General features: G+C 40.1%; 1 long non-coding RNA gene across 1 annotated transcript; it reads right to left on the bottom strand.

Annotated features, from left to right (window-relative positions):
• Positions 1 to 591: 591 nt before the first annotated feature.
• Positions 592 to 7,522, bottom strand: LOC139669458 (uncharacterized). Its single transcript, XR_011697264.1, has 3 exons — positions 7,435 to 7,522; positions 7,031 to 7,154; positions 592 to 677 (listed from the first exon to the last, which is right to left on the bottom strand). It is a non-coding gene; the product is annotated as an uncharacterized lncRNA (long non-coding RNA).
• Positions 7,523 to 9,438: the final 1,916 nt, after the last annotated feature.

The raw sequence follows: 9,438 nt of genomic DNA, 5'->3' as shown, positions 1-9,438 counted from the left end.
AAGGGCCTTACCTCCATTCCCGTGTGCCTTCACAAGCCCTGGAATGACAACAACCCTAAAATCATAGCTGCACATGGGGGTTTATTCCAGTTCCATTCTGTTTTCTCCTGGATAACATGGGGTGTTTTTTTAAGTAATTTCAAAGTTTCTCCATTTTCTCTTAGTAAACCAAGACCTGAGGTAGCCTCATTTTCTCAAGTATTCTCTCTCCCTCTCTTAGACTTGTCTATTCATCATGTTGGAGACATTTTCAAACGTAAATAGACTGTCACATAATTTTAATTTGGGATTCAAATTTACCTAAATGAGAAGGTCTGTCTATATTAAGTAGCTTTTAAAAACACTTGAAGAAGTTAGTAAAATTTTAACTGTTTTGAGTTCTTTTGAGGGCAGAAGTATCTAGAATAGACACATTTTGATCAGTGACAATCTGGAAAGACTGCCAGTCAAAAATCATATGAAAGGAGCGTGGTAAGGAAGCAAGAGAAGTCCTTGCAGAACAGTTAAGGAAATGTAAATATTCTCGATCCTTCCAGCTTGTGCTTTTTACTCAGCCACAGACTCACAGGACTTGGGGAAGCAGCTGAACTGGTGTTAGTGGCTTCTTTCGTGCCTCGGGGGTAACAGGAAACTGAGATGCAGTGGTTCTTTTGCAGTCGCCATCAAAGTCACATTTGCTAAACAAGAAGAGCATGTGATGAGGGATTGGCACTTTTCCATTGAAAGACCCCCAAAAACCCACAGTTCACTCTCTACTGTCACAGTAATCAGCACCTCTGTAATCAACCTTTCCACCAATGAATAGTCTTGTTTGAGTACCTTTCATTAGCTAAAAGTGGAAAGAGAGTTTAACTAGGATGCAGCCACCAAATCTGGCAGTGTCCCCTTTGAATATTTGTCTAAGGATTTTGTCCATATGAGTTCTTAGTGCAAATGCCAAATGACATTCAAAAGAAAAAGATTAAGCTGATAAAATTGTGCACCAGGGTTTTTTCTACTGTTTTGGCTGCCTGTGGTACACAAATTACATTACATCTTTTGCTTGATTGAAAGGAAAGGAAGTAAGTACTAACCTTCCTTTTTAATTAAACTGATTAAAAAGGATCATCTGTGTGTTTGTCCTTTCATTTCATATTTCACTAGCCAAATGGGTTCTCAAACAGAGCTGTGCTGCAAGATAGAATATCTCTAATGAGGTAGCAATTTTTTTTGCAGGTATCTACTTACTTTATCTGGATGCCTCATTGTTAATGGTCTCCTCTGCCCAAGCAGCTGTGCCTGTGCTACTAGAACAACATGTTCCCTCCAGCACAGTATGTGGAGTTATTTTGTGTCCAACCAGAGATAAAATGTAAGCTACTCAAAAGGAACTTCCAAACCACCCTGTAAGAGGAAACTGCAGAGAGACAAGCTGCTGCTAAGAGGAGAGATGAAAGGGTTATGTTGAGAACTTATTGACCATATTTCTCTTTCACCGGGCAGGATTATGCAATCTGCCAGGTGCAGAATACTTGCAGTTTCTAAGAGCTGAACAAGCACTGCAGATATGTGCAGAGCGAATACCTTCATTTAATTGCCATGCTGGGAAAACAAAGTCATTTTGCATGGAGGTCAGGATGTGGAGGGAACAGGTGGCAGATACAGATATTTTGGAATGGAGCATGCAAGGGAACAGATTTAATCTGCATTATTAGAGGGGTCAGTGGATATTTCCCTTCTTTATTTACACATATTACTGAAAAGGCAGTAAGACCACATGGTAATATATTTTTAAGCTTAAGTACTCCTGCAGAGCAAGGCTGTGGGGAGCTGGAGACCAGCTCCCCTGCAGTGTCACTGAAACAGGGACTGGTGATCCCAGGGGGCTGAAACGGGTTCCTGGCCTGTGATCAGGGTGGGGAACGGTCTGAGGAGGGGTAAGGAACCCCTAAAATAAAGAAACATTTTGCAATGGGTGCCAAACTTTCAGTTGGCTACATTTAAATGAGATGACCTCCCATAGTAGAACTAGGTATACTCTATCTAATGGTTCAGGATAAAATTTATCAGGAGGTGCTCTCACTAGCTGATGTGGCAATCTTAAACTTACTTAAGTGCTTGTGTTTTCTTCATCCTACCCCTTTGTCACTTGTGCCAGGCATCTGGTAGCAGATGTCCTCTGCAGAGAGTTCTCCAGCAAAAAGGCATTAAACCCTTTAGCCTTCTCAGCCCTTCTCAGCATCATCTGTTTAGATCTTTCCCCCGCTCAGTGCAGCAAACCAAAGCTTTCTCAGCCTTCCTCTTACTATCAGTGCAATTACAGAAGGATTTCCTGTTACTCCTTACAGGCCAAGCGTTTCTGCTGTTCCCTCCCTAACAGCGTGTTGCTCTCTTGCTGTTGCAGCCGTGCTGGGGCTGTCAGTGTTCTCTTGCACCCGGGTGGGTAACACAGCCCTTTGCAGCAGTGGCGTGCACTCCCCTCCTCTGCTCTCCCAACTTACTTGTTTCCCTCTGACTTTACCTATCGGCCTCTGAGGCTGGTTAAATCTGCTTATTTTGAGTATCTATTGCCTCATGTTGTTCCTTTTTACAGAAAATAGGGAACTGCACAACTTCAGAAACAGCCTGGGCTGTCCCCATTATGATCTTTGAACTTGTTGAATAGTACATCCTACAGTGCATTACTTTTCCAAGTACTTAAAGCACTTCATTACCACTCCTGTTCTTTGGATGTAGAAATGTAAAAGCACTCAAATAAAAGTAAACTTCACGTCTCTCGCTTTTGTGTGCTGAAACAGTTGCTCACTGATATGTTAGCATAGAAGAGGTCAGAAAATTTCTTTTACTTTTTAAAAATATAATTCACCCCAGAGACTCATTATTCAAAGATAAAGATAAATACAACTCTCAGGTCATGCAGTGTAATTGAGAAATCTGTTGGAAACATGAAAACTGCAGAAAGCTTTTAAAGAAGTTATTTGTACTTTGATTTACTTCAAAACTGCACAATAATTTAAATCTCATCCACATTCCAGTGAAACCAATGTGGAATTTCTTGTACTCATTGGTGGACTTAGCTACAACTGCAAGTATGGAGCAACATAAGGTGTTCAATATTTTAAGTTAAATCTCAGTATTCAAAATTGGGAGAAATATTTTTGTTTATATCTATATTATTATTACGCTTAAGATTACCATGTCTTATTTTGTTGGCTTTATCAGAAGCAGTGTGTTCTTAAAAGCCCCATTATTAATGATCACGTGTAAAATGTTATAAAATGTAGACTGTCTAAAATATCTCTCTAAAACACAAATAATAGTGGTTTTGCATTAGCTTTATTTAGTTTCACTGCCTTTTTGAATGATTCATACTGCTTTAAATGCTTAACAAACAAATAAAAAAGATGATAAACAACAAAATACCAAACTGTTGGTGCAAACAGAATGAGCATAGTTCAGAGCTAGGGGAAGATGAAAAACTATGGATTAACTAAAGAACTGTTATGTCTTATTTGCCTTCCTCTCTTCATGGGCAAGGTGGAAAAGCACAAAAATGTTTAGAAAACAAAGCAGTATTAATATTTTCTGCTCTTCATTTTCTTGGTTGAAGAAGAATTACAATAAAGACCTAGACTGACATCTCCAAAGCCGAGTAACATTTGGGTGAATATTTCTAAATGCAAAAGCATGCTTTTCATAATCATTAATTTGATGAAAATTAAATTATATCAGCATTTTTATTAAAAGAAGATACTTGAATTTAAAATACTGAACAGAAGCAAAAATTATTTCCAATAGGCCATAAACTGTTTACATCTGTGGATGTGCAATGGCAGCATTAAATATTTTCAGAGTTTTGCTTGTTTATTTTCAGGAACACTTTGGAAATTAAACCTGCACCATTCTCAGCAAAGATGAGGCAAACTAAGGTCCTGGGACACTGTACAAAACCATTTTGTCCATCATTGGAAAGGGACACAGTATTTTTAATAGGTAAAGTAAGAGGCTGACAGGGATTTTGCTCTGAAACCATGAAGCAATGAAGCACATCAGAGAGGTGTGCTTATTTCAACAAGTCTTGATTTGAAGGAGAGGGAAGCTGGTGGCTGAACAGCCCAGCACCTATTCCAGTGGGATGCCACAGTGTGTTGGCAGTGTTGGCATTCCAGCTCTTGATCCCAGACAAAAGCAGCTTTCATTTAAACTGAGAGGTATAAGGAATGAGTTCCTGCACAACACAACAAACTGAACACAACTGGCTCAAGAAAGGCTCTATAAAAGCATGGGAGAATTTCCATGGTTCCAAGAGTTATCATTTTATTTGCAATAAGGCAGATTCTACCAACAATCATAGAGCAGAGTAGCAAGAAATGTATGTTTTTCTTTAGCAGCTGTTATTGTGCAGGCTAAACAAAGAGATAAGGTAGGAAAAAAAGCCCTTTCCAGTGTAAATACATATCCATCTAATCTGTAGAAGACATGTGCAGGAAAAATAAAGGAATCAGAATCTTTAAGATACAATCAATACTGCAGAAACAAAATCATGCCTTTTCCACAGCCCTAATATGGCTATGGCCATCCTTCCTTAACTCTCACAGATTCTCTCCTAGTGCTACAGGAACTTCCCCTAGCTTCTTGTTGGCATATTTAAACAAGGGGTTTCAAAGAGACATTCTTTGACTTCTGCAGGTGCCGAGTTCCATTTTATAGACAGAAAGTACAGCAGGGATTGATGAGGACCACCACTAAGCAGCAAAAAACCCAGAATGCAGCTTTAGTATGCCTTGTTATAGATCTAGGATTTTCACTACATTAAATAAAGCATTTTAATGTTGTGCCTCAATGATGATATAAAAGACTAATTAAGTTCAAAGTTATAATTTGTATTAATACATATCATAGCCTACCTGTTATGTTTTCCAATGTCTCATAGCCTTTGTGGAAACAACACATTATTGAGCAGAGGAGCACAAGACTCAGAGCAGGTTAACCTTTAATGCAAATGGGTTTTTGCTGTCAGAAATATTACTAATGATCCACTGTTGCCTAAACTGAAGATCACTATTCCATCTTCTGAATACATACTGATTTCAGAGCAGGGAATGTAAGATTTGGGACCTGGTCATCAGCGCGCAATACAAACTTATGCCTGGAAGACAGGCGTCCACTGTACGAACAGGGAGATGCACGTGCCTCTAAAGGCAATCTAAAAAATACCTAGCAGGTATTCTGCTAGAAATGCCCACAATGGTCAAAGGCCAAATAAAATAAAAATAAATATGACTGTACTACCACAATCCAAATGAGAATACCATGATCAGTTTTGGTAAGCCAGCTCCTGCATGGGAACACAATATGGATCAAATTTTTCATCTCATGAAAGATATGTGCAAAAAAAAAATCTGCTGGGGACCTACAAAATAACCTTGGTTGGGATCAAAAAGAGGAATAGAGTTATTTCTTATAAGGGCCATGAACAAAAAGAAACTGGTAAAGAACAAACTGAAAATAAATAGATTTATTCTCTTTTTCTTAATGGACAATTAACTGAACTTTGGACTAAAAAGTACAAATAAGCTAAGAAAAATAGTTGGGATAAATTCATGGAGTGTAGGTCCAATGCTGCCAATAACAAAGGATAATCCATGTGCAAATTATATTGGAGGAAGAGCTAACTGCTAATTTTTTTGTTTCCTATTGTTGGAAATAGAGATACATGAGTTGAAAATGAAAGTTAAAATATGGATTTAAACCACTACAGAAAATGCATATTTGTATTTTCATTACAGGCAAGAGCACTCACACCACACAGCTGATGAGCTGTCAATTTTGAGTGATAAACCATGTCGATTTTTGATTGCCATTCCATAGCTTTCTCTGTTGTAGTACAAGAATAAATTTTAATTCTCAAAGCTAGTCTGCATTAATAGTAAAAAACATAATCAAAACTAATTTGATGAAACAAATGGGTTTTGATTAAATAATGTCATGCAGAAACACCAAACAAATCGAAACACTATTTCCTAGAGCTGCACTCCCCTCTAGTCCTGATAGAGATTGAATTTGAATGTGCAGTTAAATCCATTTCTGTTAATCATTTTATCAGAAACACACTGACAGTGGTAAATAGTAGGCTAAAGGGTAGGATGCTGACAGTCGCTGTCATGGGTTCGCTAAGTAGAAAAGCAGGAAATTGCCAGACCTCCCTTTTTCACATTTCTCCCATGCACATGAGACAGAAGAGGTATCTTTTTCCCATGGAAAAACCCCCAACAAAATCACTTTAATTCAAAACTACCTCCTACACTTTCCTGAGAATTAAAGCTCCAGTTGCATCCTGACCAGCTCTTGGCTCTTTACTGTTACCCGCTGTCAACTCAGAAATCTGTAGCACATTAAGAAAGCACAAGTTGATGGCAGCCCAAAGTAAAGTGAATTAAAATTATGACAAATATTACAAGGAATATAATTCCTCTTTTATTCAGTGTTTTGGCAGAGTTTCCATTCTGAGATGCCAGAAAAACAGGAAAATAAATGGAGAAGTCAGAGACAGCTCATGTTAAAATACAGTGCACCTGTATGTGAGCCTTTATGATCTTCTCTTCAAAACCTAACTCTGCTAACAGCCTGCAAGTGCAATGTGTGGTTTGAGAAAAAAAGCCGAGTAAAATAAGAACATATCACATCAGTCAATATCTATTTCAGGAAGTGATGCAAGCACAGTCCGCAGCAAAGTGTACCTCCCAGAAATACTCTGCCACCCACAGCATTGTGTAACCTTCCTCTAGTGTGAAGCAGGCTGGGCTTAGCTACTGCCAGCAGCAGCTAACAGCACCTCATGCAACCTTGCTGAAAGTTAAAGGAACAACAAACAGATGATGTTATTTCCCTCCCTCTGCAAAAGCGTGTCTGATTAAACTCCTGGTACAAAGCTCTACAGCAGTAGAAAAGAGTTCTGCAGTTTCTGATAGGAAAACTGCCTGCTCCACATCCCACCAAAGTAAACAGAAAGGCTAGTTTGCTTGAAAGCTGTTTGTGTTTTGGATCTCACCTCTTTCCCACCACTGGAGCTCTTGGACTTTCAACTTTACTGTTTGAGGGTTTTTCCCATTTCTCTTATTTTCTCTCCCATCAGGCAATTTTCTTTTTTGTTCCTTTCTGGTCAGTTTCCAAAACTGAGTAGACAAGGAAAATACATGGTCAGGTAACAATACTCAATACCTGACAGTTACATTTAAGCAACACTGATACAACAATTACAGCTGATAAATGACTCCTCAACACATATTTAATTGAGCTGCCACCATAGTAAGTGTTGCATATAGAGTATCCCACTGCAAACCCAATACTTTCTATGCATTTCTACATGGACTATTTCCTGGCAGAGTAATGGCTGCCTTAAAACTATTGACTAAGCAAAGTAGGACTAGAAAAGAGCACATTATTTGACATTACTTATCCTGCTCTCAGGATATTCCGTTGGGTTTTTTTGCCCTGTTCCTCTGAGGCCACAGCTTCCCACTCCCGCTGCAGCAACGGTTCATCTGCTATTGCTTTCTTGCTTTCTGAGCAGGGCTGGTGGCAGAAAGCCACAATTGCTCCCTGTGTTTATCTCTCTCCATCTCGAAGCCCTGACAGAGTGAGTCTATTTGGATAGCAAGAAGCTGTGGTAACTAAGCAGCCACAAAATTTAAAAGGGACAGTTCCCAGCTATTTGCACTGCTAAGAGTAAGGGCAAAGCACGTCTTTTATAACAGAACAAGTATAATTTTTAATGTGAATGGGGTGAGAAAAAGGAATAGCAGGTTTTGTGTGGGCGCCTTATATAATCTTAAACTGAATCTTCCTGCTTGAGAATAAAATTCTTCTTAGAGATAGTTCTTTGCCAATAAACATATTAGCAATAATTTCATATTCCAGTTACAATCTCTACATATTTCTTCTTGAGCCTTTCTGTGGGAAGTTCAGAACCATTCACAGCCCATGTCCCTTCTTTCTCTAGAAAGTAACTACTATTTCCTTAGGGAATCAAACAGCAAGACCCACTTAACCCCTTCCTGGAACATTTAACACCTGGACTCTGGAAGGGATGTTTCAAGCAAATAGTAAAAGAAAACTTTTGAAGCAGTAGGTCTAAAAGGCAAGCTTCAAACCCAGAGCTCAGCTTTCCCTAAGGAGGTAGCGCTCAGACTGAAGACTTTGGTTCAAGGTCAGCCAGTGAGTCAGAAGCAACTCAGAGCACAGACTGGGATCAGCAATGCTCCCGGATCCTGCATCCTGGGCTTGGACTACTTCTGTTATTTTCATACAGAAAAGGTGACTGCAACAGTCTCCCAGAAAGACTGACAAAATGGTAATCAGACTGCCAGCAGTTGAGTTATTCTTCTATTTCCAGATGTGTTACTAGAAGCAAAGACAAAATCTTACATCAGCAGGGCTCCTGAAAAGTTAGATTTGATCCTATAAACATCACCACAGGTTTCAGGAGGTCTTCTGCTCACACACAGTCTGAGGGTTTGACGAGAGCAGAGCGCAATTTTTACATCTCAACCACCATTATTTTTAGTGGACTTGCATTATAAACAGTGATATGTACATTTTAAAGGGGCTATGCCTGTATTTCTACAAAGGTAAACTCTGCCTAACCTCTGCACACGCCTGTCTTGTGGACATCCTGCTGCCAGTGCAGCCCAGCTGGACAAGAGCTAATGCTCCACATGGGGTGACGGCTGGTCTGAGGAGGTTTGTGCTTCCTTAGTTTTTCCAACTGATGGGCAAGATTTCCCAGTGCATTCTGGCGGCCTTTTATTGCTTCAGGGATGCAGAGCAATCATAAAGTTTAATTGCCCAATTAAGCAGGCTTTACAGTTGCTCTGTGTTGCTGGAGTGCCATGAAGCAAGTCGGGCAAACTAGTGAAGTTGGACCATTATTGTGCCAAAACCAGGACACGTGTATTTTATTTTTTTGTGTGTGTGAGAAAAACTTTACATGGGCTAAAGTACCCTAAATAGAGACATGGGTATAGCTTTGTACAGGAAGGAACACGTTTCAGAGTCATGGAATGAGTTACCAGTGAGACCCCTAATCCCTGCAGTGCTCCAAGGTGGCAGAGGTGCCCGGTGTGCAAGGAAAGCTGCTGGCACAGCCAGGGCTCTGTGGGGCTGTGAAGTGGAGGGGAAACACAGGAGCTGGGGCTTCCTTCCACCCTCCCGGGGCAGCACAAGCAACCTTCTGAGAACGAATCACAGGGAAAGGAGGAGCAAGAAAAGAAAAAAACAAAGAAAAAGGGAAAAAAGGCGCGTAAGCGTCCATGACGATTTGCAAATGGAGGAATCTAAACTAACGGGCGTGGAGTTCAGCAAAGGCGGCAGTAGGTGAGGGCTCAGAGCAGCTCCGTCTCTCCTCGCCTTCTCATCCTTTACCGGGGCTCTTTGAAAGCCCCACCGCTCTGCTCCCCA

This window comes from Pithys albifrons, chromosome 3, assembly GCF_047495875.1.
Source record: "Pithys albifrons albifrons isolate INPA30051 chromosome 3, PitAlb_v1, whole genome shotgun sequence".
In the NCBI taxonomy this organism is placed as follows: domain Eukaryota; kingdom Metazoa; phylum Chordata; class Aves; order Passeriformes; family Thamnophilidae; genus Pithys; species Pithys albifrons.
The sequence above is the reverse complement of the archived record's forward strand: the minus strand, read 5'-3'. Positions and strand labels throughout refer to the sequence as shown.